This window comes from Rhea pennata, chromosome 9 (genome assembly GCF_028389875.1).
Source record: "Rhea pennata isolate bPtePen1 chromosome 9, bPtePen1.pri, whole genome shotgun sequence".
NCBI classification, from domain to species: Eukaryota; Metazoa; Chordata; class Aves; order Rheiformes; family Rheidae; genus Rhea; species Rhea pennata.
The window spans coordinates 8,450,839-8,472,239 of NC_084671.1; positions in this window are offsets into that span (position 1 = coordinate 8,450,839).

A 21,401-nucleotide genomic window follows, 5' to 3' on the forward strand; every position below is an offset into this window, starting at 1 on the left:
AGCAGTGGTTACACGAAGCCCAGGGCTGGCTGCTCTGGCGGCTCTTCACCCCGAGCAGGGCAGCTTGGAGCGCTGCTGTGTCCCTCTCCCGGGATACTCCTTCCAGCTTAAAAGAGCCTCTTACTGCTCACAGCATTTTTAAGACTCTTGCAAACATTCTCCAAATCACTGATTGCAAGAAGTATTCCCTGTATGCGCCTCTTACTAAATGAACAGCATTTGCTTTTAGTTCTTCAATAAAGACCAAATCTGCTCTATTACTAGCAGGGAATATGTATATGGCTTTAGTATGTCTTCAAAACTCTTGCCATTTTCATCTTTCTCCCAAGCACACATCAAGCGTTGATTTGGGGTGTCCTGCTGAGAACACTGCCAGAGGCAAATATTTATGTGGAAAATACTGGTGAAATCAAGGAGGATATAGACTATCGCAGAGAAAAAGATGGGTAAACGCTGGAGAGAACTCCAGAGGCTTGTGGTGGGAGGGCAGGTTCAGGGACTCCAATAAGCGAAACAGGCATACAGAAGAGAGGATTGAAATATTGGTGATTAAGTTACGGTGTCATTTCAGCTAATTCCTCGTTAAGTGTACACAGTGGTTTCACATGACACCTCGTAATAATGCATCATCCTATATTCAACACCCTGGTCCTGAATTCAAGACCTTTCTGAGGTAAGCCAGTGTCACTTTCACTGCAGCAGAATAGGTGCACGGGCAGGCATGAGACGGACCCTACCCCCGAGACAGCCCTTCCCTGGAAGCATCTCTGCTGCTGGGGAGCCAGCCCACACGCAGGCAGCTGGGGTTTCAAAAAGTGCAGAGAAATAGAGCTGCCCAAAGACTGCAGTCAAAAACTGACTGAATGGCAAAGGTGAGAGAAGAAATCAGAAATTCCTAGCACCATGTCTTCCACCGTAACTTGCAGATTCCCCTGTCCCACCTTCTCACTCTCAACTGTTTTGTGGAAGTGAGTATCTTTCGATGGCCACTGTTTGGCTCACGAGCCCTGGCCAAACCCTGCCCTCAAACTAGAGTGACCACTCAGCCACCGTCTTTTAGATTGTCACTTGACCAAAGTCCCATCTCAGCACTGCAAAGTTCTGACATTTTCGTTTCTCCTTAAAGTGTGTGTCCAGGGATGCCCAGCGGAGCCTTATTTAGCAAGCATTGAAACGCAAGCCCATTACTCTGCCTGTCAAGTTACTTATAGGGTTCTCCATCATTGCAATATCTACTGTCTTTATATTGTTATACACAGAAGGAACTTATCCCCCAAAGCGAGGAAACGTTAGCCCTGGTCTATGAACCACGAGCTCAAGGCTAAGACCATGCAGGGAAGTCTGTGGCCCACTGGGGAAATTCACTGTTCTCTAAATCAACTTCCTATTTCTGTTTTTCTCATCAGCTCTTCTGCATTTCATTACAACACATTCTTTGCCATAAAACATTTTTTTTCTTGTTTTCATTTCATCTTACAAAAATAAACTTCTGGCAATTTTTCTTAAATCCAGTATTTTCTTGAAAACTAATATTTTCGTGATAATCTCTAAAGAGATTGCACGGCCAAATCCCCCCTATATTTCCTAGTCTCGCATGAGGCAAAAAGAAGAGCAAGAATTTGTATCATTTATTTTCCTAAGGGTAGAAAAACAGCCAAAAAAATCTTCATATAACCTTGTGGGTGCAAGGCTCCATTCGATCATAACAAACTCTCCTAGAAAAGCCTAATGTTGTCTCTGAAAATAGACACACCAAAATGGAGGATTTTCCAAAGAGCCCTGCTTGTCTCTTTACCATATAGGAATCCATGGAGAAATTCTCGTGTACACCAGAGGGGCAAAATTAGCCCTGGTGTGATTACAAAAATATTGCTTTAGAGGTTTTACCTAGCTGAACACATCTGTGTGGCAAAGACCATATAGACAGCAAAGGGCTTCCTCCAGTGGAGACCTCTGAGCAAAATCATTTCATTTCATGAGATCTGGTCTATGGCAGAAGCCAAACATTTACTTCACAGGAATGTTCCTGTACTCCCTTCAGATAAATCATGCTGGCAGGGACAACTTGCCAGGGGGCAAATTTCATTAGAGGCAGGGATATCACCTCAGCTTTCCTTTCAACCTAACAGTAGGATTTTAATCAGGGACTCCCTCTGATTACTCCCTGGTGCCATAAACAACCAGGATTTTCTATTATGCTTTTGGACAATTACCAAAATCTTACTGATACAATACACAGCACACGAAAAAATGATTACAGCTGCATGCAGATAAAATGCTCACAATTAAAAAGCACTAACTTCCATGCTGACTTCTTTAAACAACTCCTGCTATTATCATCTTTGATAATAATTAATCCCTATCGTTTTACACCATCAGTGCTGCTTTGGCATTTTTTGACGTGTCCCATCTGGATCTATTTATTTATTTATTTAAAGAAGCATTGTCATCAAGAAACCTGGGAGACCCAAGAAAGAGTTGATTGATCACAAGGTCCTATCAAATGTCAAAGCTGGCCCTTGCTGACCTCCCATCTATTCAGAACTGCTTTGATTTAATCTACAAACTGGCTGCCTCTCCTGCCTGTGAGTTCTGTCTGTAACCCATGTGTCGGTGTTTGAGATATGACCTGCTTCACGCTCCATTCATCTCATCTGAAGGACGGAAATTAAACTGGAGGGTCAGCAAGGGGCACAGCTCAAAATACACACACATTAAACTGAAGTCTTTTGTTTGGGTCCATCAGAAGAGTTAGAGCAACCATCAAAAATTATATTCAAGTGGAACTGATTTTCTTTTTCCTATCGAAATTTGTAATACTAATGTATGTGGAAGAGTGGTGGGCCCTGTCATAGTAGAAGGAAAAAAACAATCATAGCGTCTTAGCAGAAAAACATTTGCGATGTCTTTTAATTCCAGGTGAGCATATGAGTACATTGCCATCTCTAGGTACAGTAGCATGCACAAGGCAGTATTTACATTATAAATCCATTATTTTAAGCCTTTTTCCCTGATCATAATATAACAGCTTGACTGAAACGTGGAAAGTTTACAGCACAGATCACAATGTTTTAAACCTCATCTGTCTTACTTGGGCTTTATTATAATTTGGAAAATGCTTAGCTGCAGATAAATATTCCTGCCCTGTGGAACACAGCCAGCCAGCTCAGATGGATAACTCTCAAGGGTGACCACAGCTTTGCAGAGCAATTTTCATACCGGCTTTTACTTGGCACGGAGAATGAGTCTGAAGGACGATCCCTCAACGGCCATGCCTCCTACACTCTGGTGTAAACCGCACTGACTCAGCGACACACTCCTTGCATGAACCGCAGGGCAGTTTGAGGCTCCTGGCAGGGCTGGCTCAAGGTGACCCTGCCATAATTCGGATGTCTCAGCTACGAAAATGCTTGTGAATTAGCCAGACTGCTCCAACCGTTATACAAATCTTCTCATGCTGAGCTATACATCCCATTTTCACTTGTAAAACCATGGGTACAAGGCCTGAGTTCGGCCAGGAGTCCTCCTGTTCCTCCGCCCCACTGACGGAAAGACGCTATCATCACTCTGAAACACTTGTTCTCTCATTCTCCTACTTCTAGTTAGCTTGCATTTGATATTTTCCCTACTCCTTAACTCTTTCCATCTCAAAACACCCACAGGTAGCAGGATGCACCTTGAGATACTCGAATAGCAAACCACGTGCACCCCAAATATGCAGTAGAATATGCAGCTGAGGCAACAAATATTTCTGCTTACAATCTCGTCTTTCTCACAGGTCTGCAAAAATCCCCAAGCTGTATCTGTTCATAGTTGATAAAAGTCTAATGCACCAAGCTATCAAACTTTTTAACTTCTGACTCATACATACTTTTTCTTTTTTAAAATGGGTTATTGCTAAAAACAATCTGATTTCTCATCCAGAAATTACGCACATCAAAGTCTGTTTTGTACTTTTCTTCCAAACCTCAACCCACATAGTTTGGAGAATATGAAAAGAGAAAGAAACACGTTCTAAAAACAAGATATACCTCCCCACTGAGGGTGGGTCCTTAAAGGAATTGTGCAGCTGCAAAGATTTCCTGTGGTTTTAACTCCCTGGGCCATGGCAGTGGTCATCTCTCCCGTATTCATAGCAAAGAAAGAAGGAACTCCTACTGGCTGCTGGAAATTCAACTCTATGCAGGTCTTCATATGTATTGGGTAGCTAGACTGCTACTAACTGATGATAATTAGCCTCCAAAGCATTGTACTTGCTATATATGTGTATATATATATAGATGTGTGTGTGTGTGTGTGTGTGTATATATATATATATATATATACATATACATATATATACAAGAGGAAATAAAGGATGTTCGTATACAGTCTCCCATACAGACATTGGAGATCATCACCATTATTTTAAATTTAAATTTATTTGTCAATTTGGAAATATAAAAAAGTCCAAATACCATTGTTCTCTGTCTTTCTTCAGCCTATCATGTCCAATAAATTAATTTCAACAGTTAACTTAAAATCTTAACAATTTAATCTTAAAAATTAAAGCAGGCATTGCTTTTGATAGTGCTTTGCTGTTTGTGAATTTGCTTGCTAATAAATAGGAGAGAAAACGTAATGATTTGTAAAAAGGTTTCCTCTTTGGAGAAAAAAAAAGGAAGAAAATAATAATAAAAAAAAAGAAACAGAATGATATTTATCAAAGACACATTTGCCCCGAGTCTAAAAAAAGAATGCACGAAAATGCTTTTGAATTCTTTTTAGATCTAAGGCATGTCTTTTTGTTCATGCTTAAATACAGAAGAAAAATTAGGAACAAGTGTGTGCATATCAGTGCATGTGTTAGCATAGTCTTTAATTGGTTAGGAGTAAATTAATGGCTGCTTGCAATATTTCTGGCAATCTGTTATAAGCTATGTAAATTTTTAAAAGAGGTTTCTTGAAAAGGCTGGCTGAAATCCTTTAATTCAAATTCTGCTAGGGAAATTGATTTGAGAAATAATAACGAAATGTTTTACCCCGGTGATGAATCTCAGTTTTGCAGCACTGCATTTTTTTTAAAGATTCTTGTAAATAATGTTACGAGTATTCCTAAGAATAACCTACTTGAAGTAAACATATTTGTTACTGAATTAATAGCATCTTTTTCACTCTTTCCTGTTCTTTTTCACCTTTTTCTTATTCTACCCTTCCAGGGGCCCACTGCACAAAGCTTTGATGTTATTATAATAAATTAAAATCCAAATTTTGTTACTGTGTGGCCTGCTCCAGTAGAATTTAATACCAATTTTGCTATTGAATTCAGAGGGAACTTAATCAAATCCTTAAAAGTCCAGTTTTATAGAGGAGACCTGGAAATGGCCCAGCAAGCCGCTGACTCCTCAAGGTGAGTCTGTCTCCGTCATTTCTGTGGGAGCCCTTAAACACTGACTGGGACAGAGGGAAAGCATCTAATTCGGCTGCCCAGGATGCTTGTCCAGGCTTCAGGAGAAGAAATTAAAGTCTTACATGAGGTGAAAGAAAGACCTGGTCCTGGACCTCCCAGAACGACTCCTTCGTTATGCTTTTTTCAGTATATCCAAGGGAAGGGAGAAGCTGGTGAACCAGTCAGCCGTTGAACGACCCCATACGCCTGTTGCACTCACCATTTCAGCAGCTGCTCACTATTTGCGTGCACCACCAATGCTCCAGGTGGTCAGTGAGAAGCTCTCAGGACCAAAAGTCTTTAAAGGGCCCACGACTGAAGATGCATAATTTACCTCGTGTTTTCAGGGAACTTGCAGTAACTGCGTTTCACTTGAACACGTAGCTTCTGCCCAGACTGGCCAGAAGTTTTATTTGCTGTTGGCTTGCGGGGGACACAGGCAGAAAGACATGTTCCCGCTTGTCCAAACGAACAACCCTGGCAGCAGGAAGTTCGGTCCAAGAAAGGTCTACTCCAGAAACACAGCCCAGTGAAGAAAACTGGAAAGATTTATAGCTTATTCGAGGCAGGTGAAACTAAATGTCTTTGGAGGAAAGCTGGACTGTGAGACAGGAACTTATTAAAAGCAAATTATTGATATAACTTTTACTATGGCGGTATGTATAGTCTCTATAACATGTCTACTTGCTTTGGCTCTACTTTTAGCTTGTATATCTGACACTTTTCTTTTTACTGCTTAGTGGTATGCAAGAAAGTATCTTCTACTGTCAATAATGTTGTTGTCCCTTAATAAAAAATTAGAAGCTACCAAAAAAAGGAGAGCGGAAGGGAGGAAGAAAGGCTATGAAAGAATATGGCTCAATGCCTAGAAAACTTCAATATGTTGTAAAAGGAAAAGATTACTAATTAGGCTCTTGCACAGTCTATCCTAATTCCCTCTGTGACGCAAGAAATTGAACCCAGCTCACTTGGCTGATGGCTGGAGAAGCGGGAATACAGTGTGGGAGCTCTGGAATCAGATTATTGAGATGATCTATGAAGTAATGAGGCAGTGAAATGCAGCCGGATGCAGGGATTTCTCTGTCGGGCTCGAAATATAAGGGAAAGGTTCCTTACATTAAACAGAAGGCAAGCCTGTCCCATGGCTCTTCATCACATTTGGCTGTACTAAAGCCTCCCACCATCCAGCCCCAAATCACTTGTGTGTGGAGTGATGCAAGACCAGGAAAAGACGCTTTGGAAAAGCTGACTGGTGCTCTGAGAGATCAGCCATTCTGGACCATTTTGGAAGAGAAGAGAAACATGATGCATGAAGGACCACTGAGAGCTCTGCTGGCCCTAAGATCCTACAGATGCACCCATTGACCTCTCCCCAGCTTTTAATATCTGCAGCCAAATCCTACATTACTGTGCAATAAGTAGGGGGAGAACCAACATGGAATTGAGAACATGATCTGGAGTTCAGCAGAGACAAGAAAGATAGAATATACCTGTAAGAGCAGGTATATCCCTGGAGATCTGTTACATGCCTTGCATCTCCCTTTGCTAATGCTCTTAAGAAAAAGATCTCTATCTTTAAGCATAGGTGTAGCATTCTGGGGCCAGAGAGACCAAAAGAATCCGCTCCGTAGAAGCCAGCAACACTGCACAGCCCCCAGCCAGGCCCAGGAACAGTTATAACTCTATGCTCGCCTCCCACCACGTGGGCAGACCTCTCCTTGGGAGCCCAGGGATGGGTGCTGAGCAAGGTGGCTGCTGGTCCCCAGGAGCAACCCGCGCCGCACGGCTGCTGCTACCTGGGCAGTCCCAGCGTGGTGGCCTGGGTGCCCCCCGTGGCTCGGCTCCAAGACGGAGAGCGGAGATTTGTTCCAGCCAGGTCAGCGTCTGGCAGGGCCCCCTGGGAGGAACAGGAGGCCAGGATCTGGCCACGGATTATCCCAGGGAAACCACAGGAAAAGGTAAAAAGTGGCTCTCACGCAACACCTGGAGCACAGCTGCTCTTGTCATCCCACTGTTATTTGTCAACCTGCTGATTCAGGGACAGCTGGCCCCAAGTCATCTTGCGTTTGTTAACATTATACTTTTTTCCTGCACTTATAAATGACCTGCCTGCAGCTTCTGCCGTCATATTATTATGACGACTCGGGTAGAGTCTGTCATCTCTTGGAGATTTTACGGACCTGATTTTGGTAAATTGGGTCCCATTAGTGATTTTGGTTGGAAAGTGGGTGATATTTTGATATTTAACTACCGGATTTTAGCTGCAGATCAGCAACTCAATGCAATGAAATGCTATTTTAGAAGATACGGAAACCCCTTTAAAAACTCAGCATTTTATCTTAGGGCAGAGATAGCTGAAATAAAGTTCATTTAGCTGCCACCAGAAAGAGCATGACCAGTGCTAGAGAAAAATATGTATGTGTTCATAAACAATTACACAAGCAGCCCACTGGCCTGTCCAAGCCACAGGCTTGGAAATACAGATATACAAATAATAACATGTCTTTATTTGCATACTAACTAACCTATCATATCTTATTAGCACAGATGTTCATCCAGAGTGCCATATACAGTATTTATTTTTAAGGAGTGCTGCTTATACTTGACAGACAGTCATAATAATCTTCATTTTTGGTTAAAAAGAAAGGGATTAATAATGACTACAGTTAATATTAAAGAGCAATTTCAAAAAGAGAAACAGGAAACAACCGCAGTCTGGAGTCGTTAGTATAAATTCCATCGAGGCTGAGGAATTTATTCATCACTTTGCAGCTCAGCGAGGTGACTCGGTGCTTCCTCCACGGGGCCAGAGCAGCTCGTGGTGGCCACACGCGGCTTCCCCTGGGCTGGGTCACTCGGACAATCAGACCCACAAGTATGTCGTGAACATAGGTAATTCACCCTCAATTTAATGTTGCCTCTCCTACCAGAAACTACAGCAGCCATCAAAGGGAAAGCAGCAAATGGACAAGCGCTGAGGGAAAAGGTTTTGTCTCAACTAAATCAAGACAGAGAAGAGCTGATCAGAAAAGCCAAGGTATCTCTGCTCAGGTCGCAGCCTGCGCCGGAGCCCCTGGGGTGAAGAAGATAGAAGCACAAGGAAGATACTGACCATTACTGGAACTTGTCCGAACATTTCTACTGAAAAGACATGAATCAGATCTGCTGTTTCACCAGAAATGGAATGTTTTGTGGTGTTATGATGAGTCCAAGTTTCAGGGAGGCTTTAGGGACCCCGAGGTGCTCGGTCACTGAGAAGCCTGACACGAACTCTCAGGTTTTGGATCCAAGTGCACAGGGAAGGGGTTTCACTAGGGGCTGGGAAGAAATTCTGAGACTCTAGAAGATATTTTAAACTGGCTAAATCTGCAGAAGATGGATTTAGTGGCACTAGTGTGCTAAAAACATCACCTCAAACAGAAAAAATTGTGCAACTTTTAAACTGATAAGGAGCAAAATCTCATTTAGGGGCGCACACAACTACCATAAGCGAATGCCAGTGAAGCTGCAGGTATCTGTGCCCTCCCCAGAGCTCCTGCCTGTGCTTCTCAGCCCCTCTCTGCTGCGTACCCTCACCGCAGGGTGCAGGTTTGCATTTTCTGCTCGACTCCCAGCAGCAGATACTGGCTGGGGAAAGGACTTCGCAGAGGGCAAAACGACTTGGATGCAGGCTGAGAAGGACTGTGATTGCACTTCGTTTTGCACTACATTCCTGCTCACAGCAAGGAGTTTGCTGAACAGGAGCAATAGGATTTTAAGACGACTATTATTTACTGTGCAATCTGCCATTATAAACTGTGATTAAAGGGGTTCTTTTTGCTAAGACACAGCTCTTTTTAACTGCAAGCTCTGCCTTTAAATTCTGCTGATATTTTGAAAAGGGCAGACTCTGAGGGAGAGCAGCGAGGACAGGAAAAGGTCTCCAGGAAGGTCTGGCTCAGCCGAACACGAGCGTGGTGCTCTCCTTTCCCGGCGTGAGGACGGACTCGCCCGCGGGCCGCCAGCGCCCGCAGTTTGCAGAGCCGCCGCGGTGCCCCGCCGGCATCCCGCCCGCGCGGTTCGGCTGGGGCCGGGGGGAATCCCTCCGCACGGAGGGGTGTTCCCTGCTCTCCTCCACAGCTGGTCCCGCCGACTGCCATCTGGAATACCTTTCCCTCCCTGCTCGGTGCCAAGGAACAGCTTGCTTACACCTTGCCTCCTTGATAGCCTTCCCTCTCTCCAGATTCCCTCCACGAGGTCCCCCGGGTAAGGCGGAGCTCCCTTTTCATTTATCTGTTTTTGCTGCCTGTCTAAGAGCGTTCCAAAGAGCGCCTCGTCCGTAGGAAATATCCCTTCCTTTAGCACTGTGGATGCCGTTTGCCCAGTAAAAGCCTTTAAGGGATACGGATTCTGCACCTTCGTGACTTTAAAGGCAGACCAGAGAGATCATAGTGTTAATTTTAAGCAGATGGGCCTTGACACTAAGAGGTACCTTGATTAAATTAAATTTATGCTCAACAAAGCTCTGACACAACTACAGTGACCCTATTTATAGAAAACGCCATTGGGCTGATAATCTGTAACACCCACTCTAGCTGGGTCCCATTTGGTATATCCTGAAGGAAATAAATAGCCCTGTGAAAAGGGAAAAGTCATTCTGATTTTTTTTTTTAAGTGAATTAAGCAGCAGGTAAGAGTTTCTCTGAGAGGAAGGAATTATGCCTACATAGCAAAGGCTGTGGGAAGTGCAGTCCTTGGAGCACCCATTCCAGGCTGCCTCCACGAAGAGCTCCCCAGGGAGGCCCAGCACTGAGCTCGTTGCAGCGCTCTGGAAAGCTGCTGTAAAACTCAAGAGAGCTGAGAGCAAAAATGCAAAATATGTGTTTCAACTTTAAAAATTCATGTTGACATTTATTTAAAAATGTAAGTTGGCAGCTCTCCAATGGTTCACTGAGTACATTAACTTAGTCAAACGCCCATTACTTCCTCCTCTTCCTACTAACAAGAATGCTTTAAAAAGGCAAGCTTTGCAGTAAAGCACATAGCTTTTTTTTTTTTTTTTTTTTTTTCATCTAAGCTGATGAATGCAAGGACTATTTATAGAGTCTGGATCAGAGAGAGGCCTAGATCAGGGCTCTCCAAGATTTGGAAGCAAAAAAAAGACCCTCTCAGGGCCAAGACTAAAATTCCAGAAATCTAGGCTCAATCCTGACCCTCCTGTACCTTTAGGCATCTGAGCAAGTAACCAAGCTTCCGCTTGCTGCCTTCCACCTACCTCCCCTAAAGGCCGGGGGCTGTTGGTGTGCAGTCTCGTTAGGTGAGCTCTGATCTGCACTAGGATGTGCGAGAGTCACGATAATACGAATAACTACCTAGAGAAGGTCGTGTCTAACCGTGTCCCTAGATGATACCCCAACCAGACACTAACCCCTTCTTCTCCAGCCAGGGTTGTCTCCCCACTATGTGAGCCCCAGCTTCCAGGCTGTTCTTGTTAGCAAACCCTGGACCCCAAGTTTCTGCAGTACCGTCTGTGACATTTGAGGTGCAGCAGTTCTCTGACTTTGACCGTGTAATTACAAGCACAGCTGCAGTCTTTTGGACACTGGAGACGTAACTACAGAGCTGCTTGGGGAATTTCTGCCGCATCCACTGTTATAATATCTCATCATTTAGACAGATGAGCTGACAAATTTTGTGGCTGTAAACACTGGAGGCTTGCTGAGAATCTGGACACCAGTGTATAAAATGGTAATACTCTCCCTAAAGTGAAAACAAGTGAAATCCGTATGGTCTTTCCAAGCAGTTTCTCAGCACGCTGGAAAGCCTGCAGCTGCTGCGTGGGAATAGCGCAATTCCAATATTGCCAGCTCCAGACTTTTAGCACTGAATAGCACGTTAGATACTGGTTTCAAAAGCTAGTCTTGTTAGCCTATAGAAATAGGCAGTTTTTAGGCTACATTACTGCTGTAATAAAGTGAGAAAGGCATACCCTTAAATCTTTTATGATTATAGGTGTGTCTTGAATAGACTTCAGACTTTCAGACCGGCTCTGGGCAAAAAAGCCAATTAAGCTTCAGAAGGAGAAGCCAGAATTACCTCCAACTGTGTGTTTCTCAGTAGATAACAGAGCAGATTGTGTTCTCCTTTCCTAACAAGGAAAGACAGACTAACTAGAGTCCTTGGCTTCAGTCCCATGAAGTTACTTCAGGGTCACACCAAATCAAGAGAGATTAGATTTTGACCCAATTGCATCTTTTAACTATTTTTCCCCTCAACATATGTTATCTAAGGTTTACTTCAGGAGAATGCGGTTTTATTTTCATCTTTCTTTTTGCAGGAAATTATGCTGAAATATATAATTATCTGAATGCTGCTCCATTAGAGTGAAAGCAGTGGAGGACTGCTGGGCGTTCTGGAGGAAGAAGCAAATGAAGAAAGTGAGTCTGGATCTACCAGGCGTCAAGCCCAACTCTCTGCTCTAAGAACTATGCACAGCCGACGAGGGCTGAGTCCATTGACAACGCGTCCTTCTAGATGAGTCAACGGGTATTGCTACTACTCCCATAGGTTACATCCATACTGTTAAACTAACCAGACCCAGGGGATTACTCATGTATGTACAAACAACTCTCCACCCTGACTTTTTCTGATACAAAAAAAGGAAAACAATGTTTCCTTCTGATTCCCATTACTGAGCCAGTGCTGTACAAGTTCTTCCACCATAGAGGTGTGCTCACCTCATCTCACATTGCAGGGGACAAGCAGGGGGACAGCAGTGGTCGGCAGCCACCACATCAGCATGTGCACGTGGGGCGGTTGCCCATATGCCACATGGGGTTTGCATCCAGCCCTCACGGTGCCCTGTGCAGCGAAGGGTCAGTGCCTCCTTGTGCTAAACCCAACACAGATCGGTAACACCTGTGTCAAGGAGGTCCCAGCCATCGTGGGGCCATCTCCATTCAGAGATCTGCCCCTTCCAGCACAGCAAAGCGAAGGGGAGACGGTCCTCATGCTGACCACAGGAGCAACCTATGAACTGATTTTAGATGAGACTTCTGCTTTATCGACCCCTGTGCATTTCTCCTGCACAAAGAGCCTTTACGTTGCTTTTGGGAGAACAGGATGAATTTTACCCAGATGGCAGGAAAATAACATTACAGCTTACTGCCACTGAGAGCCCTGTTAGACTCTTCCGCTGTGCAATCTCTGCCACATATTTTAGCAAAATACCCACCCTCCACTCCAAAATCTCATTAAAGAACAAAATTAAAATGGAAACATTCGCCCTTCCTATCTCATAAGCCTACTGCATGTGTTACGTGTGGGTGGTGAGTATGTTAGGTACAATTCAGAGCATAATTTCCTAAGAATTGAAATGTCACCAAAGAGAGGATTGTAAATAATGAAACTTTGAAAGGAATCTGTGATCTTTGTAACAGATAATCATATTTTAATTCTGACTTATGGCTCATCCAATTGCCTAGAGTTAGGGAAAAACAATTCTTTTTCTTATTATATGGAAATCAGATGAAAAGTCATCAACATCACAGCTTGGAAAACATATACCAATGTTCAGTGATGTGAGCAAAGCCCATGAATTTATTTCAGTTTGTGGCCCTTTTTATTGGTTTTCCTTAAATATTTTTGAGAGATTTATGTTCATAAAAATGTTTGTTGAAAAGTTTTCTATGGGCATAACAGAATCATAGAATTGTTGATGCTGGAAAAGCAAGTTTATGGAATAATTCATAATGAGTTAAGCTGGAGGGAGAAATTTGAAATCTCTTTTCCTCTCTGTAGGTTTTTCTGAGAGCTGGTCAGGTACCAAAATTAGCGGTAGCTCACATGGATGCCTAATCATAGAGGAGGAAAAGTGAATGGCAAACAGTCAAAGTGAAGAGTTTGTCCATAGCCCCAACGGGCAGGAATATGCTGGCATAAGGCTTCTGATCTGATTTAAATACCAAAAAACACTGAGACATCAAACAAAGGGGAGACTGCTTGAGTATAAGTAGTAAGAGTAAAACCAGACAAAACGCATCGAATGAATTATTGCAAATGCTTTGCCTAAGGACTGTCGCCACAAAGACCTGCTGCAGTGTCCAACAAAAACCAGACCAGAGGATTTCAATGCCTGGACATGTTCTGGTTTTGTCCTACACCCATCTCCTTTCCCCTTTGTTTCCAAAGGGCATGGGGGAAATTAAGTTTTATACTAAACATTTGCCAGTAATTTACTGGGGCTTTTTTCAAACTGAGAACCAGATCATTTCCAAAGAGGCTGCCACGGACACGCGTTCAGCCCGTCACTAGCAGGTGCTGCCCTGGTATGGCTTCCACAGGGAGCAGGAGGCAGAGAAAAGGATTTTGCATGAAGCCAATCACAACTGCAAAGCCCGAATGCTGCATCCTAGAGCGCCCATCAGTGCATGGTGAAGGAGAGAGGACCTCATGACACATATTGCCTCCTCTTCAACCTTGCTGCCTTTTTCTGCAGCTTTTTGGAGTTCCCCAGTCCACTTGCCAAAGGCCAATGACTTATACGCACGTGTGTGCACACACATACACGCAACAACCATGCAAAGAAAGGAAAAAGAATAGCAGTACATCTTCCAAATAACACATTTCATGCAGTGTGTTCTCCAGGACTCTCATTTTTGGTCCTCTGCTGTATTTCTTTTTAATGAGCAAAACCGAGACCGGTGCTTTATAATTCTCTTCCTTAAAGGGACCGCACAACACTGCAGCAAGAGCCTTAAATTATTTATCCACCAAATCTCCACAAACACAGATGGTACTATAGGAACACAGAGCAAGTCCTTGTCTTTCCTAATGGATGCATCCTGAGTTACACTGGTTCTTTCAGTTGGCTGAGAAATAATTGATCACCTGTATCTCCCCACTGAATTTTGCAGGAAGTGAAACACTCAACACATTTTAGGCTTCTTCTGAATAATCATCGCAGCATGAATGCTGCACTTCAGCAGAAAGGATACAAACAGATCTTAAAGTTACATTTAAGATGCACAACCAGCAGCAGAAACTGCGGGAATCTGAACTGGGAATGTAGCAGGGACAGATCAGGAGGCGGACAGGCTCCACCGTGCCGTTTCTTTCTGCAGGAGTTATGCACGGCTGCTTGCCTGCTGCACCCCCTCCCACTGGGCTCCTGGCAGCTCCCCTCCGAGCCGCGCTGCCGCGGGGCAGGCTGCGCCGGCAGCCGCTGGGCGAGCGTGGCCGCGGGCCGCTGGCGGCAGGGAACGCTGCCTGCATACCGGGGCTCTGCGATTCACAGATTTTTCTGTTCAGTGGCTAAGCCAAAACTTAGCAAGAAAAAATAAAAACACTTTGTACGGATGCAAAGCTGCATTTTTTCCCCATTTGCATGGCAAGAAATAAGCAAACAAGCAAAAAAAAAAAAGTATCTGTTTAAGATCAGACTAAAAAGTTCATTTGTATGTTTACTAACCCTTCTCTTGATCAAGGTTTGGCTACTCTATATGTGACAGAATCATTCTGAAAATAAAATAAAAAAAAAAATAAGGGGCCCATTCCCCCCCCCCCCCCCGTCTTCCTCTTCCCTTCTTCCCCAGCAGGCAAACTCCTGAGCAGTTCATTAGCAGCTTCCCTTTGGATCTCCCTGACCTCCTCTCCAATCTGCCTCTTGTTTCCTAGCCTTGTTTTCGGTTGAGAACACATTCCTTTGCAGGGAGATGCTTTGCCATAAAAAACACAATTGTCTGAGATTTCAGAATTGGCCTAGTTAAGCATTTGATGCCATTCATTCGATTACTGACACTGAAACACCTTTCTTTCAAAAACAGGGAAGCGGAAAAAAGGGTTAAAAAAAAGTAAAAAAAAAAAAAAAAAATTGTCTATACTGAAAAAAAAAATGACCAGAAACCAGCAGACATATTAACCTCATTCCACACACCTAAGGAAAAGTACTGTTCTGGCTTTTTAGGCCCCTGATGGCGACCACAGACTATACCAAGAGGACAAGGAATCCAGACCAAACAGTTGTTTTGGGGGCTGTCACCGAAAGCTTTGTGCCAGCTTGGCGCATACTAGTCCTTTTTACCATCTGAAGAAGCAAGCACTTGTGTGACAAGTGGGACATTTTCAGACAAGATACAACATGAATTTCTTATACGTTGCAAAACTGTGACTGGTAAATTTTTTGAATAGCTACATGTTTTATTATCTTGGATTCTTTAATGCCTCACATCTCTAATTGTAGTAGAAATTATTAGCTCAGTTAATGAAAGCTTTGGAAACAAGATTGTGTGGGAGTATTTCAAGTCATAAGTTAAGTCTTTTAACTCAGTAATTGCCAATGATGAATATATTTCTCCATTTAAGTGCTGAAAAGTTGAAATATTATTTCCTTCAACTGTATTTGTGCTTGCTGGTTCTGAGTTAATTGCTACTCTGTGAGCTCTTTTAAATCAAATTCAGAGGTTTCCAGGTGTATGTATCACGAGGTCCTGGTAAATCCTTCAACATCTGCTTTGAAAAGGACTGCAGAATTTGATTGATGGTGCTGTTCTTCTGAAGGTCTATCTGTTATGCAGCTACAGTCATTAAAGGCACTACAAGTGCAATGACAGTAAAGAGCTTAGGCTTATGGAAGTTCTCACATAAATTAAGCTCCTACTCATGAATGTCTGGTTTGGAAATTATCCACTCTAATTTTGCTGGATGGAGACAAGGTCTTGGTCAAAGCCCTGGAAAAATACAAGTATGTGCATAAATCACCACTTCGCTGTCTACAACTTGCAAAAAAAACTGCAGTCTGGTAAGGAACTGCACTTAACTAGCGAGGACAATAAACTGGCCATTTATTTGACCAGTTTGCATATTTTCAGTTCCACATGTGGTTCTCCTACCTGACCAGGGTGAATTCAACTAGTGCAAAAAGTGAAGAGAGGGACAGACTAGATACAAGGAAGGCCAAGGAGGCAGGTGCATTGCACCTCTCATAGCTCCAGTTTTCTACACATCCTCAAGCCACAGAAATATGGGTGCTCTGGTCAACCTAGCACAGGGACAAAAACTTCAACTGCTCTCTTAAATTTTGGCTTTTTCAGATTACTTCTCTGTTCCTTATGAGGACCCTATGAAGGCAACTTCTTTCTCAAAGACTGAAGACAGGAAAGAGACCTAAAGGGCATTTTTTTTTCCAGCAGTACAGAAAAAGTTTCAAAGAGAGAGAGAGAGAGAGAGAGAGAGCATCTTCAAACAGAGAGCTATTCTTGCCCAGTGTGCATCAGCATGGATCTTTATCTATCTGCAGCTGCAGATTTCCTCTTCCTTAAGGATGCTCCAGAGCACTGACACATGGCCAAGCTGCTTCCTGGCCCAGTTAACCTTTGCTTTCCCGGCTCAGGGCTTGGGGACTTTCTAACCCCAGTCACACCTCCTCTCCCTGTGGGTGGGAGCAGAGATGCTCACCAGCACGGCACTCCGCCACAGGCGCTGGAGGTTTGCAGCGGAAGAGGGAAGAAACAGACATGTCAGTGAAGGCCCTGACATGTTTTGAACCTCAAGCTAAGCATTTTACAATTTCTGTAGAGCACCGAAGCCCACGCCTGGGTCCTGATCCCTGCTTCCAGCACCTGCTTCTGTATTTTTCCCAGTGAACTTCAAACATAAAAGACATAAAAAGCCCTCAGAGCAGAAAGAGGACCCAACACTGCCTTTTCCAAGGGCAGCAACCAGCCCTCTGGCTTTCCCCGTTTGCAATGGGCAATCCTGAACTGCTGGGCACCGTGGCCTTGCGTGGACAGGAAGTGTGGACCAGCCTGGCCCAGCGGACCACATGGCTGGGGCACTCTGCCAGGGGAGGAAGGCTCGAGCCGCCCCACCGCTTTCTCCTGCTTCCCTTTCCTTGAGGACACTGCACACCACTGAACACATCTCCAGTCACTCCTCGGCCTTTTCAACCTCGGCCACCAAGGAGTCATAGCACGTGACCCAAGCCAGAGCATCGCAGCTTGTTCCATTTATATATTTATTTTCTGAGGGGGAAGAAAATGTCAGATGCTCACAGCCTAGGTGGGTCGATTGGGTTACTAATCCCAACCGCACAGAGGCCTCTGCTTTCAGCCCTGACACAGGTGCCTGCACAGAAAGGTGATATTTAAGGCATGTTCCTGCAATGAATGTTTTCTGTAGCTCACTCTTAAGTTGAGGACACAGGCTGAATCTCTAGTCCAAGGCCCCTGTGTCTCCCTGCACGCTGCGCAGAGGGGCACGTACCTACTGCGTGGTCTGTGATTCCACACTGCTGTTCTTGTGCATCTGCTGTATATAACTACTTTAACATCATTATTATTCTTTGTTTTTCTGTAATACTTAGATCTAGAATAATGATTATTCTTGATTTAGGCTGTTAAGATTTCTCTTATACAAACAATAAATTCTTGGCTTTATAACATATACATACACACACACACACACGCATATATATATGTATATAGTGCCTATAAACAAGATCTTGAGTGTAACACCCAGAAGTTAGAAATGGTGGCATCTACCTTGAAGATGATGAAACCAGTGAGTTGACATAACCCTCTGCCTGGCAAGGAGACACGAGACTTTCCAAGCTGGCCAGCTGTTGAAATAACCTGCTCAGATATGAACCTGCTCAGCTAGAACTTGGATTTTGGCCCAAAAGACCTTCTCTTCTTTCAGTTCTCTGTCTCAACTAGAACTTATTTTCTTGTATTTGTTGCATCACACTCTTTAGCAGTAATTTAAGATTTATTAAAAATGAACATCTGCTAGTCAGAGATATTAACCTCAGCTATACTTTTAAAATTTTTGAATGGAGATTATCCTGGATAGCTAAATCAGAAGTATGTAGCTCCAGTAAATCTTGCTGAGCAATTACTTCCATGACTATTAAATGATTTTTTTTTGTTTGTTTTTCTCATCTAGTATGAGTATATCTCCCTGCTTCTATCCAAAAAGTAGCACACAAAATTTTAATTAAACATGTTCAGGGTTTTTTTTCTGCATCATTACATTAAATTAAATCAATAACTTTCAGGTGGGAGGGAGAAATCCATGGTTTTCTTGCTAGCTCTTTGTGCGTGCACCTTCTCTCATTAGAGACAGCTAAGACCGGTGTCAGACTATATGTTAATAGCTAGTCCAACTTTTAAACTGCTTCCTTTATTATTCATGGTTTTCTGAGTCCTGTTGCTGACTGTTACGTCAGAGGACTGGCAGGTTATAAGTAGAATCATTAAAAATAGTTCATTTTAGTAATAGCACAGCACTGTTCATATTTTATTCAGCATGTGACAGTTCACAGGGGACTCTCACGCTTTCTCGTTTGCAGACTCTCTCCCCTAAATGCTGTTGTCAACCAGCCGCGTCCCGTTCACCCTCCTGAACAAAACTGGTTCGCAAAGCCTACCGCAACCAGAGCAAACAAGCAAATGACACGCTGCACGCCTGCAGTTTCCTGAAGCTTGAGGTTTGTCCCTTTAAAAACACCAGCATCCCTCGAGAGAGCATGTTCCTTTGGATTAAAAGGCGAAATTTAACAGTTTCATAGCTGTATTGAAAACCTAGCTGCAGGGCCACTCGCAAGCAGCCGAGCGACCGCTTTTTAAAATTTCGGCAGCACCCGCCGCTCGACCGCGCTGCCCGCCGAGGCTCCCGCGTTTCGGGGAGGTCCGGGAGCAGCCGCTGGCGTGCGTGCGTGCGAGCGCGCGCGCGCCTCGCCGGGCTGCACGGCCCCGCTCCGGGGCTCCTCTGCTAGCCAGGGCCTCGCGCCTCAGCCCGCGAGCGCCTTGAAGTCTCGAGCCGCGTGTCGGAGCAAGGGTGGCTCGCTGCTCACGGGAGAACTGTGGCAAAGAAGGAAAAACGGGGAAAATCTGAACGGCAGTTAATCTGCTCTGAGGAGACGAAGTGTTGGATCAAGACAGGAAGGGCGGAAGGAAGGACGGAAGGAAAGAGTAACATCCTTGGAGTGCCCAAACTGTCTGAATCCCCAACAAGTCATCGGCTTTCTCTGCTAGGAGGACAGGTGCTGGCTTTTCCCCCAGAGTCAGCAGGGTGCAAGACTCAGCTTTCTCCAGGAACAAACACAACTCTCAAACTCTAAGTCTCACCAAATTCATGGCTACAGAAAACTCAGTGGAAATCAATGCTTTGCTTCACTGACAATTTCAAAGTGCACTCTCCTACATGTGGAGAGAAATATCTTGTCTACCCGTATGGACAGAGAAGCCAAAAAAAAACCTGCAAGAAATACACAGAGATGGAGAAACTGCCAGCTGAAACGCCAGGGCCTCAATCGCGGACATGATTCATGATTATAGCATGAAGATTTTGGAGCAAAGTCTGACCTGACATGTAAAGATGCCTCAGAGTTAGAGGACCAAGTCATAAAACACCAAAAAAGACAAGTCATAGTCTGCTTTTTCTCCAGCTTTCATCAACGCAAACACAGAGCAGTTCCGTTAAATGCCGTGGAGCTGGTTGTTGTAAAAGCTGTGTGGGCAGAGGCACAAGCCCACACTGCTTCTGCTTGGTTCTTAGATATACTCAGTGGTAAGTCAGACACGGTTTGATTAATCTACCATTAAGCCCTGTCAGTGTACCTAGTTTTATACACGGCAAAAGACCAGTCACCGGAGGGACCTTGCTCTCTTGTAAACTAAAGGGACGTGTAACCTCTACTTTGTCTTAATTTTAAAAACATGATTTCATTTCTGAGCTCCTTAATCTTAAAAGTTTACTGTTTGAAATAAAGCAATGACCTGCACTGTCACAGACCGGTCATTTTGTCGGGAAGAGCAGAGCGCAGCAGCAGTTCACAGTGCTGCCACGAGCCACCGTCTCTCAGATTAATTGGGGTCCTGCGGTTTTGATAGAGGCAGCTTAATGCAAACAGAAATAAAACAACGGCAGCTTCACCCTTGGCAGAACCAAACCTTCTCTGCTCTCTGTCCCTCCCCGCTGCCCTGCATCCCATCAGGACCCCCTCCTGCCTAACCCCAAGGCGGCTCCAGAGCTGACCGTAGGGTGAGGCAGGGAGGCAGTGCCGTTCGGCACTTTTTCTCAGCACCCTCTTAAGTAGCTCCCTTTTTCTTGCCACTTTTGGTCATTGCACTGAGTTGGCCTGATACCCGGTAGTTTCCCTGAGTATTCCTCTTTGCCTGCAAGCAGTACAGGACATAGTCTTATGATGGAGAAAAGACATTACTTCTCTTGAAAAAAAAAAAAAAAAACAGCTCAAAGAGTAGTGTCTGAACAGAGACCAGTAAAGCTGTATTTGGTCATCTCAACACATGGGGTAGTTTATATGCAGACCTTTTTAGGAGTTCAGCACCTCTGAAAAATCAGGCCATTTAGGGAATGTTTGCACCACGTGAAGCTCCTGAGCTATCGCCAAGCAACCATATTCATATGGTACAGCAGTTGCTGCCTGGGCTGAGTATTGCATCAGCACAGCTACATGCTGTGGGATGGGGAACGAGCTCTTGTGCATCTGCCCAGCACCACACCATGCTGCAGAGACGCTGTTCCGGATCAGTGCTGCTCTGCTTCCATGATCCTGCTGATCTCTGTGTTCAGCCTCACCATCGTTCAGGCTCTCCGGCTCATTTTACAAACTGACATGTGATAAATTCAGTGGCTAGCCCAAAGCCACACAGACTGAGGACTCTCAGGTGCCAGTGCCTAATTATAGCTCCCAGACAGTTCACTTAGACCCCTCCTGTCTACAAAATAATAGCTGCTTGCATGTCTTGAAACAGCACCCTGCAAATGACATTTATAGGAAACACCCTAAAATACTGCAGGAGATCCACTGCTGCCACAGCATTAAATGCTTAAATAAATTTCACTTAATGCTAGTCCTTTAAGTATTCTTCACTTTGAAACTGCTCCTGCCGTTGCATGATGCATTGAGAGGTAATACTCTTATATTGCCAAAGCATTCAGAGTCCTATGCATCTGCTCTTATCCACTACGT